Genomic DNA, 14422 nt, shown 5'->3' on the forward strand with positions numbered 1-14422 from the left:
ATGTGAGACATCAGGGGCAAGTCCATGACAATTTCTGTTTGTTTGTTCTGGTTCTTGACTAGCTCTAAACCTTACCGTGCCTGTGGGCACCCCCTCCTCCTATGTGTAACCGGAGCCGTGTTTTTCCCCCTCCTACACAACTCCAGTGGCAGGTCCATCCTCTTCTAAACCTCACGTTGGGAAATAGAAGAGATGAGGTGTGGAGTACAGAAGCATCATTCTGTTTTACAACTCAAAATATCACATAATAAAATAATTTTCCTTTGCTATTTCTATATAAACACTTCTATTATGCCCACAAAAGACAAAGGTTACCTTTTGAGAGAGATTATTCATGAAGAAAAAAATTAGAATTTTGAACAAGCCACCTAAGTGACCTCTTCAGCATATGAAACCAGGGCTTCACTTTTCGTTAGATGACTAATCCGAAAGATGAAAACATAATCAAATTGCTTTAGCGCTTCTCAATATAATTTAACCTTAGAAGGGCCTGGTCAGTGTTCTCTTAAAATTAATTTCACCCAGTGATTCTCCAGGGAACAAAGAGAAACAGAACTTAAAGATAAGCATGCATATTTATAAACATACTGAAGTTTATTTGTCTTTATGTTTTTTCTCCCAACAAAGAATTCTAAACTGTTGCTTAAGGCTTTTCAGCTTTAAAAAAATCTTTAAAAAAGAGGCCTCCTTCTGAAAAACTCAAAGATTGGTGGCCAATCTCAAAGAACAACAAAAAAAAAAAGTAAGCAAAAAATGTAAAATTTACTCTGCCTTCATAATTAAGTCAGCTTGAAATAAGTTTTCTCTAGAGTTTTAGCAACTATGAGATTCCTAATAAAAATTCATCAGAAGTTTAATATCCGGTCATAAGTTCAAAAAAAAAAATACTCAGACTTGCTTTTCTATGCTTATTGTGGGTTTCTCATTTAATTCCTTTTAAAAATACTAAAGTGGAAATCAAATAACATGCCAATTTGACAAGATCCTCCCACCTTCAGAAACAGGAAAAACAATAAATTGCTAGCACCAACCAGAAAGGATTGAATATCTAATTGACCCGAAGTTTAATGGAATAGCTGAACTAGGGTACTGTGGAGACAGGTGTTTCATAGGGGTAAAAATGGTCTAATTTATACAACAATGTTTTTTAAAGGCATACTTGGAACTACCGATTAAGTTTAAGAAAGAGTAATATTGCCAAGGGCTGGCACAAGTTAGAGGAAAACAGGCAATCTTACACACAGAGTTGGCAGCATTGGAAACTGGGTCCAACTTTCTGGAAGGCAATTTGGCAAAAGCCATAATAACAGATGTCCTCATTGACCAGGACTTCCACTTCTTGAAATTTATCTTAAGAAAATAAAGGAGGAGTGCCTGGGTGGCTCAGTCGGTTAAGTGTTCAAGCCTTGGTTTCAGTTCAGGTCGTGATCTCACGGTTGTGAGATGGAGCCCCGCGCCAGGCTCTGCACTGAACAGGGAGCCTGCTTGAGACTCTCTCTCTTCCCTCGTCTCTCTCTGCCCCTCCTCTGTTCACACTCTGTCTCTCTCAAAATAAACAAACTTTAAAAAAATAAAATAAAGATGTAATAAAATATTGTATGTTGATTTCTCGGCTGCTTCAAGTTAGAGAATATTGGAAGCAATGAAAATGCCTACCAATAAAGAATTATTTCAATAAATGGGTCTTTCTTCTCCCACCCTTGCCCACCCCCCTTCAGTCTATTCTCAACACAGTAGCATCATCTAATTAAAATGCGATGGCTTGACGGTTATGTCACTCCTGTGCTCAAAAGACTCCCATGGCTCCCCTTGCTCAAGATCAAAGCCAAATATCTACCATGGTCTAGTGCCACATTTTGCATGGTATAGGTTTGCCATTTAAAAGTGGCTCTTCCCTGAACAAGCGTTATGTGCTCCTGGTAACCTGTGATCTTCACCTTACACACAGAAGAACCTAGAATCTTAAGCAGCTCCCTTGTGAAGGACACTCCATTGGATATTCACCATGACAGACATCCTTCTGCATAACTTTTTTACATTTTCTCCAGAACTGTTTAGATACTGAACAGAAAGCTGTTTTTCCTAATCACTATCAAGTGACTATCATCTATCACCTGGACTACTGTGAAGCCGCTTACTCCATTTCTTGACAGCCAGCCCCTGTCCCAGCCACCCCAGTCCCCTCTAATCTATTCTCCACACTACATTCAATGTAATGTTTTTTTAAAAAGTGGTCATAATTTACCCACACTTAAAACTCATTGATGTGGGGCACCTGGGTGGCTCAGTTGGTTAAGCGTCCGACTTTGGCTCAGGTCATGATCACAAGGTTCGTGGGTTCAAGCCCCACGTCGGGCTCTGTGCTGACAGCTAGCTCAGGGCCTAAAGCCTGCTTCAGATTCTGTGTCTCCCTCTCTCTCTGACCCTCCCCTGCTCACACTGTCTCCCTCTCAGAAATAAATAAAACATTAAAAAAAATTAAAAAAATAAAACCCATTGATGCCATTTCTCTACAGATGAAGATCCAAATTCCTGGTGGTCAAGGTTCTAGAAGAGTACTATACAATAGAAATATATTATGAGCCACATATACAATTTTAAATTTTATAGTAGCCATAATTTTTTCCAAAAAGTTCAAAATGGATATTTCATTTTAGCCAACCTAACCAAAATAATTACTATCTCAATATGTAATTACTACTTCAAGTAGATCTTAAATATTCTCACTACAGATAACAATAGTAGTTATGTGAGGTGATGGATGTGTTAATCGACCTCATTATGGTAATCATTTCACAATATATGTGTGTGTATCAAATCATCACATTGTACATCTTAAACTTAGATGATGTTACATATCAATTCTGTCTCGATAAAGCTGAAGATATTCAGTTTTTCATACTGTTTGAAGTCTACTATAGTACATCTCAAGTTGGACAAGCCACATTTCACATGCTCTATAGCCCCATATAGTTATTAGACAGTGAAGCTCTACAAGGTCAAGATTACGCCCACCCCTTCAGCCTTTTCAGGCTATAGACATATTTAACTTTCAGGTGCTCAAAGTTGCCATTCTCTTTTTCCCAGTTCTTTATACATGTTGAGTTTTCATATAACAAATCATTTGAAAGAAGACAAATAACCAAATTTTTAAATGGGCAAAAGGTCTGAATGACATTTCACCAAAGGAGATATACGAATGGCCAACAAGCATATGAAAAATACTCAACAGCTTTAGTCATTAGGAACATGTAAACCAAAACCAAAATGAGATACTTGATACCACTTCACACCCAACTAAAATGGTTATAATTAAAAAGATCGACAATAACAAGTGTAGGCAAAAATATGAAGAAACTGGGACTCTCATATATTGCTGGTAGGACTGTAAAACGGTGCATGAATGGCACTCAGTCTCACCAACTCTATCCGTTGGCCCACACGGTGCTTAGTATTAGCCCTGCAGGCTTCACCATGGCTTGGATACCATGCTGTGTTCTCATGCTCAGCTGTGTTGTCCTAATGAGGTCATACTGACTTCACTAGAAAGCCCCTGAAATGAATACTGGCTCCAAGTCTTGCCCACTCAGGAGGCCCGGTTTCCAGAGTGGTGAGATATTACAGGGAGGTGAGGAAAGCAAGGGGTTTTAAGTCAGCAGCCCTGGGCCTGAGCCCAGCTCCCCCAGTCACTTACCCGTGTGAACTCACCAAGCTGCTGTACCATTCTGAGATGCAGCTTCTGCTTCTGCAAAAGCAGCTTTAAGAACAACTGCTCATTTGAACTTACCAAACAGCCCCGCACATCAAGACAGGCAGCCTGTAAGAATGTGCTCTGTAGCTAAAAATGTTCCAGGAGTCCAGAGTTGCTAACCATTGCCTTCCTTGCTGTTTTTCTTCTGCACTTTGCCCTACTATTTCAGTTGGCCCACTGGGATCTGCAAATTATCCCCCAGGTGCTGTAGTACAAGGAACTACCTGATCCCCTTCAATCCAACTGGAGAAATGTACATACATCTAGTAAAGTCTACATAAAGGGGCACCACCTGGTTAAGCACTTGATACATTTATTCTCTGAGTGTCTTACATGACCTTTTTCCAACTGCTGATCATACAGTGGCTTGATTTAAAATAAAGTGTGTTATTGCTAAAGTTGGCACAAAATCGGAGGGATGACATTTGTTCTTTTCTTTAAAGTTTTCCTGTATTTTTTCAATTTTCCACCAAAACCACATACGTTGCTATTTTGGGGAAAGGGTTGTTTAAAAAAAGATAAAGATAAAAGAAAAAACTTTAATGCTGATTCTATTTTAGACCAACCATATATAGCTAAAACTTTCAAAACACTTTGTAAGTGGTAGATTTTTGTTAAAAGAACTTTGTGTATATATGTGTGTATATATATTTTAGTTTGTTTATTTTGAGAGAGAGAGAGAGGGAGACGGACAGAGAGAGGGAGAGAAAATCCCAAGCAGGCTGCACACTGTCAGCACAGAGCCCGATGCAGGGCTCAAACTCACGAACCATGAGATTATGACTTGAGCTGAAACCAAGAGTCAGACATTTCACCAAATGAGCCACCCAGGTGCCCCAAGAACTCTGTATATATTAATCACCTCAACAACTCAAAAAAAAATAAAAATAAAAATAAAAAACAACTCTATGAGGTAGGTATTTTTTATTTTACTCCTTTTTATAGATAAGGAAATAGAAACCCAAACATCAAGTGTCTACCCAGCATCACACAACTAGTAAGTAATGGAGCTCGGATTTCAACTGTTAAAAAGAAAACCACAGGCCCCAAATGGAGTCACTTAGGCCAAGTCACCAAATCGGGGCTTAATACCTAACCATATTGCGGTTCCAACCTTGCAGAGAAATGTAGTCTTAACAGGTTAGTCAGGAATGTTCTGATCAGACCAAATGAGGTAATCTGTCTCATGTGCTCTCTCCATTCTGCTCCCCCCCCTAACTCCAGGAAGATGAGGAAATTCACCTAATAAGACCCCCTCCCCTTCTCCCTAAGGCAAGGTGACTTTGGAACAATCCTTTCTTTTCTTTTGCTAATAACTTCAATGCCCCACAATCTATCCTATAAAACCTTCCATTTTCTACAACTCCTTGCAGTCCCCCTCCATCTAGCATCCCTACTGCTACCTGATTCATGAATCATTTAATGAAGTCAATTAGATCTTCAAATTTACTCAGCTGAATTTTTGTTTTTTAACAGAATCCAAGTACCTCAGTGTCAGAGTTCATGCTTTTAACTAGTAATTTAACTAGTGACTAATGTTATCATCAACCATGGCTCTAAGGGTCCAACTGCACAAGCAGACTCCCTTGGGAAAAAAATCAGTGGTCTGTTATACGGGGGGATCCCCAAAGCAAGAACCGTGTTATCTGTTTCTGTAACCGTTAGCTTTTGCCCCATAACGAATGAGTCTGAAACGTAAGTACCTAAAAACTACAACAATCAATTTCACTCACAGTTCTGTGGATTGGCATTTGAGCTGGGCTTTCTTTTGCTGGTCTCCTGCTGTGCTTGGCTGAATCACGTCAGTTAGCTACTAGTCTGCAAGGCATCTCTGCTTCCACACGTTGGCTGTGAGCGTGGGCAACAGGAGCCCTGGGCCACTGGTCTCTCACCATCTAGCAGGCTAGTCTGACCTTCTTCACATGGCACCAATGACAGGGTCCCAAGAGCCTGAAGAGCAGATAAGCCCCAGTGAGCAACAGCTTCTCAGGACTCTGCTTATATTACATTTGCTACTGACCCAAAGCAAGAGCAAATCACATGGCCAAGCCCAGAATAAGTTTGGGAAGGGACTACCCAAAGGCATGATACAGAGGGATAAATAATTGATGACCACTTATGCAATCTACCAATATCTCCATAACCAAACACAGAACTAATAAATGTTTATTGAACTGAACCTTATTTCTCCTTCATGAAAAATCAAGGTTAAGACCAACCGTCTTTTCCATCTCTGCATTAAGGACACCCATCAAACAGATGGAAGAGTCTGACTGGCCCTCCTCACACAGGAACACCTCACTGTGGGTGACGGGGCCTATCACGGGACAGGCACCTCCTAATACAAGGTCTTCTCAGCTCTTGGGGTGAAAAGTGTGTTCTTCTTGGTGGCTGCTTCCCAAGCTCTTAGATTCACAGGACTTGCTCCTATCAGTGATTCTGATAGGAGGGACCCCCTCCTTCTCCCACAGCCTCTGTGGGGTCCCCTGTGGGACACCTCTATAAACCTGCTCCACTTTGCATTCCTGGTCGCCCTCTAGTGGCTCCTTAAGGTTGTTGAGCCATTTTAAGAAAAGTGTTCAAAACCATTCTACAACTATACCAAGAAGAAACAGTTGTGCTTGCTTTAGGTCAGTAGTTTTCAACGGGGGGTGGGGGGGGGGGTTGCTATTTTCCCCTAGGGAACATTCAGCAGTGTCTGTAGAGATTTTTGGTTGTTGCAACTGGGAGAAAGGTGCTATCGTCTAATGGGTAGAAACCAGGGATGGTGCTAAACATCCTACGATGCACAGGACAGCCCCGCCACACAGAATTATCTGATTCAAAATGCCAGTAGTGCCACGGTTGAGAAACTGCCTTAGATTCAGAGTGAGCCCTTGTCCATCCTAAGGATGCACCCACTGCCCCACCCAGGGTTATTACATAGCTGGGTGGATCACTCCCTTGGAAGAATCAATCTTTAGGCAACAACCCTAAATTCTTTCTGTGCAACTGAAATCTCAGGAACTATTTGTGTGGCATCCTAGAATTCCATAGATTAGACAGACAAACTACGTTCTAAATGGAAACTCAGTTACATGCAAGATGATCTTATTGTCTCTTTCCATTATCTATGCTCAGTCCTACTGATGCTGAGAGCAATTTTCTCAGAAAAAAGGAGTGCTTAAAGGTTTTTATTGTAAGCCAGTTAATAGCCTCAGGGAATAAAAATGGCTTCCAGTGGAGAACTGCATTATGGGACTTCTCTGTGAACCATGCAAACTCTTTGATAAAACGCACATTAGTTGCAAGGAGTAAATGACAGGCATTCAGTTTTAACAAAATGACATTTGTTTCACGGAGGAAGGGAATTTCTTACTGTCAGAAAGAACACCAAGTACCAAGGGAAAGAAAGCTACACAGACATTGATGGCTATGGCAGCTCTATGTACAAAAGCAGTAAGAAATGAAAGCCTTGATTCTAGATACCCATCTTACCATGGAGTTTTAACAGTGCTAATTAGAAGAGAGTAGCTGACATTTCCCTAGCATGAAAGATAAACTAAAGTATCGCCAAGAAACTCACGTCTGAAAATTTCTCAGAAGAATTCACTAGTAAAGGGGCTTTTTATTAACCCTGGACTCTATTCCGTACTTGTTCGCTTTCTTATGATCCTTTATGCTAGTAGCTAGGAACTTCCTCCTCACTCATCACCTGCAATTCCTCATTCGAGAGCGACACAGGGAGGGCAGGGAGGAAAAGAAGGGTCCATGGCTCCAGCTGTTCAACGCTTTGCTTTGAAACCCTTTCTCCACTTCTTCCCAGATTCCTCTCCCTGCCCTCCATCCCCATCTCCTCTCTACTTCCTCCTCGGCTGTCTCCATACCATGCCTGGAATGCCAATGTTGGGGAGACAGGTGCATCACTCCCTCCAGACCCACCTGGGTTTGCTGTGTGCCACAAAATCGATTTAGAACAAAAGGCCCTCGACTAAAGGTCATTCTCCTCATGCAAGGCCAGCCAGGGAAGAGCTGGCCCCTTGCAGGACGAACCCAGCTTCCCATGTGGACCTCATCCTCCAGCCTCCTCTAAGCCAGCTGCTCCCCGTGACTGCCTAGATGCTTCTAAGTGAGCTGTGGAACAGCTACCAAGTGTGCCCAGGACCAGGCCCTGGCAGAGGAGTTTCTCAACAAAACTTCCCCCATTTGCTTCCCAACTGGGATTCTGCCACTACTGGTTCTTATTCCAGAGGCTTCTAACTTCAGAGAAAAAACTTTAAGAAACCATGAGGCTGAGTTCTCCAGCCATGCTGAGAGCCACCTTTGGCTAAACTTCATTCATTTCCATTCTGTCACAGTAGAGTCATAATCTCTGTGTCAAGTGGTAGCTATGGAGTGTAAAGGGTAGAGACAGCTGACATGCTGGGACAAAAGGGTGGCCCAAATGTACACTGAAAAAAACATGAGCTTTTTGAGTCATAAGATTCTTTCTTAAGTGCATGTTGTATACCAGACACTGCACTGAGCACTATATACATTTTCTCACAGGCTAGCTGTGAGACTTTGGGCAAGATGGTTAACCTCTCTGTTTCTGTTTCCTTTGCCAGATACAAATAGCTACTTTACAGAGCTATTTTAAGGATTAGCTGAAATAGCATGTGGAAAGTTCTTGGCGCATGGTAGCTGTCCTAGTCAGCTCCGGCTACCACAACAAAATACCATAGACTGGGTGGCTTAAGCTACAGAAATTTACTTTCTCGCAGTTCTGGAGACTGGGAAGTCCAAGATCACGGGGCCAGCTGATTCACTTCCTGGTAAGAGCTCTCTCACTTGAGTTACAAGTAGTCAACTCCTCCGTATGTCTGCCTTTCTTCAGCATGTACACAGGGAAGGAGAGAGAGAGACCCCCATCTCCAAATACTGTCACGTTGGGGGTTAGGGCTTCATCACTGGGGAGACACAAACATTCAGTCCATAACGGTAGGCATTACATAAGCAGTAGCTATTATTACTATTATAGTTATTATTAATAAGACAGGTATCGACACTCAGAAAACAGCTACAATGGCATGGCTTAATCTAAAACAACAGAGTTCTCACTCTGGCTTGAGCACCCACTGACCTGAATTGATACTGGCAGAAAGTAAAGCATGGGATTCCTGGTGCCCCTTCTGAGACTCCCACCGCTGAAGCAGAGCTGAGCTATCTCGGCTTGCTGTGCCTTGAGGCCTCTGGCGAAAACCAGTCCACTATCACTGGTTAAGCACCAACGATCTGGGCAGGCTGCGGCTGTGCCTGCTAACCAGGGTCCTCATGACTGTCCACGGGGCATCCTCTATGTCCTACCGCATCTAAAGTGCGACAGTCCTTGCAGCTCCACTCTCTTCCAGGTGTGCGACTTGCAATCGTGGCTGCTCTTCCTGACCCTAAGGGTCCCGCAGCACCCAGGATCAAGCTTCCCTCCTCTTCAAACTTCTAAGCAGATGTCTCTACCTTCTCCTATTCTCTGATAATCCAATCAAGGTATGGGTTGTCTTCAGGGCAGCCTTTGCACCTCCCAGAAAATTCCTCCATTTCCAACCTGGAAAGGGTGAGAAGTATGTTTATTTCTACCTTTATGAACATCAACTTCAAGTAAGTAAGTCAGAAATAAATTTCTCAATCGTTTTCTCCATGATTTTCAAAAACTATTTACTGATAGAGAGACAAGAGGCTACAGAATTTCAAGAAATTCAGTCAAAGGGGAACAAACATCCTTGTTTTCTTCATGGAATATGGAATATAGTCTTTTATGGAATATCAACCTCATAGGTTCTTAGAGGCCATTTAATCTATACTTCCAGATGAAATGTTAAATTCTCTCAGTCACCTACGCCTTTGACCTCACCAAATGCCAGGAGAATGTCTGATAAAAGAGAACATCAAGCGGGATCTCAAGAAATCTGGGCTCTGGACCAAACTCAGTTTCTAACTGGGGTTTCAGCTTCCTTGTCTCTATCCTGAACATTCTGCAAAACTTCAAGAAACATGATCCTGGACTCCAAAGCGGTTACAGCATCTAAACATAGTATTCTGTTCTGGAGGGAGCCCCTTTTCCAAATGGACACTGTATTTCAAAGAGCAGAGAGAACCATCCTAACCATTCAGTCCAGCAAACACCGATAACCCACCAACAGCATTCCTGATGGGTTCAACGATTTCATAAGCCCTGGAGCACCTGTCATTTGTGTCCTTGTACAAGCTTATGAGATATATGCTCCTTTTATTTAGCACTGCATTCTTAGACCTTAGTCTTCTGCTATTGAAACACAGTGAAAAAGGGATACAATTCCAGTATCGGTAGACTACTTTCTTTGAAGGCAAATATCATCCCCTGTTTTATCACTCAAACATAATATATAATCTTCAGGCTGAAAAGTGGAAATGAGACACAAAAGTGAAGGCTTTCTCTGTGGTTGAAACATGACTCCTGCATTCAGATATAACAAAGTAGAACACATGATCTGGTATAAACCCTGTGATACCCCTCCTGTGGCACACAAGAATTCAGGAAGCAGACAGTGTGGGCTCCCCTTTTTCTTATGTGGAAGAGCGAATCAAACTGTGGGCCTCAGAGGGAAGTGGCAAAACTAAAAATACATTCACATCAGAAGTATTTATTGAGCTAGCCTGTGCCCCCACCCTGTGCTAGCCTGAAAAGCAGCAGAAGGGCAACAAAGTCCCTGTGCCCACCCTCACAGATCACAGCCTCTGTCCACTCATCACAAGCAGGATGCAGCAAATCTTTTCAGACACCATAAAGGATCCATCTGTACCAAAGAATTCATGAACATTTTACTGACTCTATTCTGAGGAGGTGAAGGAGGAAGTTACATTGCACAGCACACAACATGTCCCAGAAAATTTGCTATAAATATCTCTTCCCAAGTCTCTTCTCTGAGCCATGCAATTCCATTTTCCCTCCATCTCACACACCACCACCCTCTCCACTTATGTGGAAGATTTTAGCCTGTTCCTGACTTGTTCCCTTCAGTCTTATGTATCCCCACCCCATAGTGAGGTTGTAAGCTTCCTGAAGTCAGGAAACATGTTTCATACTTCTGTATGAAAGCACTTTTATTTTTAAAAATTTCCATTTGGGGCACCTGGGTGGCTCAATCGGTTAAGCATTCAACTCCTGATTTTGGCTCAGGTCATGATCTCATGGTTCCTGAGACTGAGCCCCCATGTTGGGCTCTGTGCTGGTGGCACAGAACCTGCTTGGTATTCTCTCTCTCCCTCTCTCTCTGCCCCTTCGCTGCTCACACACATGTGTACTCACTCTCTTGCTCTCCCTCAAAATAAATTTTAAAACTTAAAAAAAAATAAAACAAATCAATAAATCTCCATTCTTTCCATAGCAGCAGGCTGGGGATAAGCAGCTGTGGAGAGCTGGAGGCACCCGTGAATGCCTTCCCCTCAGTAAAATCACTTCCCACACGTAAGCAATACTAACTGTTGCCTGGGAACACACAAGACTGGAGAAACAAGCGGGGACAGCAGGACGAAGGAGAGGAATGGAGAAGGGGGAGTAGCCCGGACTAATAGGTGCGGTGGGTGGTGATTTCTGCGTTAAAACCAGGGAGTTTAATGGCTGAAAGGAGAGACATTAGCAAGAGATATTACAGAGATTCTTTGAGAGACATGGGTGTGTCATACAATGTACATCAGAACCTGGCATAGACTGCGGGTTTTACATGCAATGAGGGAGTAATGACAGCACCAGAAGTAATGACAGTTGCCCAAGTGTGAATGGTGAGGGCCTACGTAAGGATGACAGTAGGGAATACTCTGAAATAAGATGTCAAAATTTTACGTTTTTTTTTTAACATGACTGCATAACAATTTATAAAGGTCTCCCACCCTAAAACCACTTTCTTCCCTCCCTCCAAATATTCTTTGCATCTATCAAGGCTCAGATCAATTTCCATTTCCTCCAAAAAGCCATCTCAAACCTTCTGGCCAACAACTCTTCCCTCCTCTCAACTTGTAGATATAATTCGCATTGTTGAGCTGCTGTCTTTGAATCCTCCCATCTATCCAATATGTTATTATGGAACTAATCCTTAACCACAGCTTTCATCATGCCAATATCTCTACCAAAAAAACTCACTAGCTTCTCTCTAGCAACAGGACTTTTTAAACATTGAAGAAAATCAGTCCCTGATGACCATGTAAAATTTATTCTGCAGATATCAGCACAGTACCTCTCTTATACAAGCCCTTTCCCAGAGCTTCAGTGAATGTGGCAATCAGTCACACATTCCATTCCTTTCTCATACTATTTCACAATTTAGATCCTGTCCTTCTCATCTACATGCCAATTCAATACAGCTTCTGAAAATCCAGAACCACAGGATACAAACCTTAAGGCAATATACTAATGTTTTTCAAAGTCTACCATAGCCTAACCATCAAAGAGTTACTCACTGCATCTTCCACAGACATATGTAAATGTTAATAAAAGGATTATAAATTCCCCCTTTGGGACTCTATGAGGGAAATGTTGCAAGGCATACAAGGTACAAGAGACACCACCACAAGCGTGAATCCTACAAAGAACACAACGACACTAAACCCATATTGTTTAATAATAACATTGAATGTAAATGGACTAACTGCTCCAATCAAAAGACATAGGGTGGCAGAATGGATAAAAAAACAAAAACCTTCTATTTACTATCTACAAGAAACTCATTTTAGACCTGAGGACACATTCAGATTGAAAGTAAAGGGATGGAGAAATATCTATCAGGCTAGCGGAAGTCAAAAGAAAGCTGGAGTAGCCATACTTATATCAGACAAACTGGACTTTAAAGTGAAGACAGTAACAAGGGATGAAGAAGGGCATTATAGAATAATTACAGGGTCTATCCGTCAGGAAGAGCTAACAATTATATAGAGGTCTATGCACCGAATACGGGAACACCCAAATACATAAAACAATTAATCACAAAAAGAAACTATCTTATGAATAAGAATGTGCTAATAGCAGGGGACTTAGTACTCCACTTATAGCAATGGATAGATCAACTAGACAGAAAATCACTAAAGAAACAATGGACTTGAATGACACATTGGACCAGATGGGTTTAACAGATATATTTAGAACTCTACATCCTGAGGCCATGGAATTCACTTTCTTAAGTGTGCATGGCACATTCTCCAAGATAGGTCATATACTGGGTCATAAAGCAGTCCACGACAAATATAAAAGAATCGAGATCATACCAAGCACAGTTTCAGGTCACAATGCTATGAAACTTGAAATCAATCACAGGATAAAGTCTGGAAAACCTTCAAAAGCACGGAGGTTAAAGAACACCCTACTAAAGAACAAATGGGCCAATCAGACAATTAGAGAAGAAATTTAAAAATATATGGAAACAAATGAAAATGAAAATACAACAATCCAAACTGTATGGGATGCGCCAAAGGCAGTCAGTCCTAAGAGGAAAGTACATTGCACTCCAGGCCTATTTCAAGAAATTAGAAAAAGCGCAAATACAAAATCTAACAGTGCACCTACAGGAACTAGAAGGAAAGCAACAAGAGCACCCAAACCCAGCAGAAGTAGAGAAATAATAAAAATCAGGGCAGGAATTAACAATATAGAATCAAAAAAAAACAAAACAAAAAAAAAACACTTGAACAGATCAATAACACCAAGAGTTGTTTTTTTGAAAAAAATAAACAAAATTGATAAACCTCTAGGCAGGCTTCTCAAAAAGAAAAGAGAGAGCACCCGAACAGACGAAATCATAAATGAAAATGGACTTACTACAACCAATCCCTCAGAAATACAAGCAATCATCAGGGAATACTATGAAAAATTATATGCCAACAAACTGGACAACTTAGAAGAAATGGACAAATTTCTAAACACACACACCCTACCAAAATTCACACAGGAAGAGATAGAAAATTTGAACAGACCCATAACTAGTGAAGAAACTGAATTAGTTATCAAAAATCTCCCAACAAATAAGAGCCCTGGGCCAGATGGCTTCCCTGAGGAATTCTACCAGACATTTAAATCAGAGTTAATACCCATTCTTCTCAAGCTATTCCAAAAAATAGATGGGAGGAAAACTTCCAGACTCATTTTATGAAGCCAGCATCACTCTGATTCCCAAGCCAGACAGAGATCCAGCAAAAAAAGAGAACTAGAGGCCAATATCCTTGATGAATACGGATGCAAAAATCCTCCACAAGATACTTGAAAATCTAATGCAACAGCACATAAAAAGAATTATCCACCATGATCAAGTGGGATTTATTCCTGGGTTATAGGAGTTCAATACTCGCAAAACAATCAATGTGATACATCACATTAACAAAAGAAAAGATAAAAACCATATGATTCTGTCGATAGATGCAGAAAAAGCATTTGACAAGATACAGCATTCCTTCTTAATACAGACCCTCTAGAAAGTCGGGATAGAAGGAACTTACTTAAACATCATAAAAACCATTTATGAGAAGCCCTCAGCTAACATCATCTTCAACGGGGAAAAACTGAGAGCTTTCCCCCTGAGATCAGAAACGTGACAGGGATGTCCACTCTCACCACTGTTGTTTAACATAGTGCTGGAAGTCCTAGCATCAGTCATCAGACAACAAGAGGAAATAAAAGGCATCAGAATTGGCAAA

General features: G+C 41.4%; 1 long non-coding RNA gene across 1 annotated transcript in view; it reads right to left on the bottom strand.

Moving 5' to 3' along the window:
- Positions 1 to 5490: 5490 nt before the first annotated feature.
- LOC120232927 overlaps positions 5491 to 14422 on the bottom strand; it is a 27722-nt gene continuing 18790 nt past the window's right edge. Inside the window, exons 2-3 of the long non-coding RNA XR_005528678.1 lie at positions 8853 to 9311; positions 5491 to 5701 (exon numbers count right to left, since the gene is read on the bottom strand). This is a non-coding gene — a long non-coding RNA (uncharacterized LOC120232927). The remainder of the gene's footprint in view (positions 5702 to 8852; positions 9312 to 14422) is intronic.

The sequence above is a fragment of the Hyaena hyaena genome, unplaced genomic scaffold (genome assembly GCF_003009895.1).
Source record: "Hyaena hyaena isolate Hyena2069 unplaced genomic scaffold, ASM300989v1 scaffold_80, whole genome shotgun sequence".
Lineage (NCBI taxonomy): Eukaryota > Metazoa > Chordata > Mammalia > Carnivora > Hyaenidae > Hyaena > Hyaena hyaena.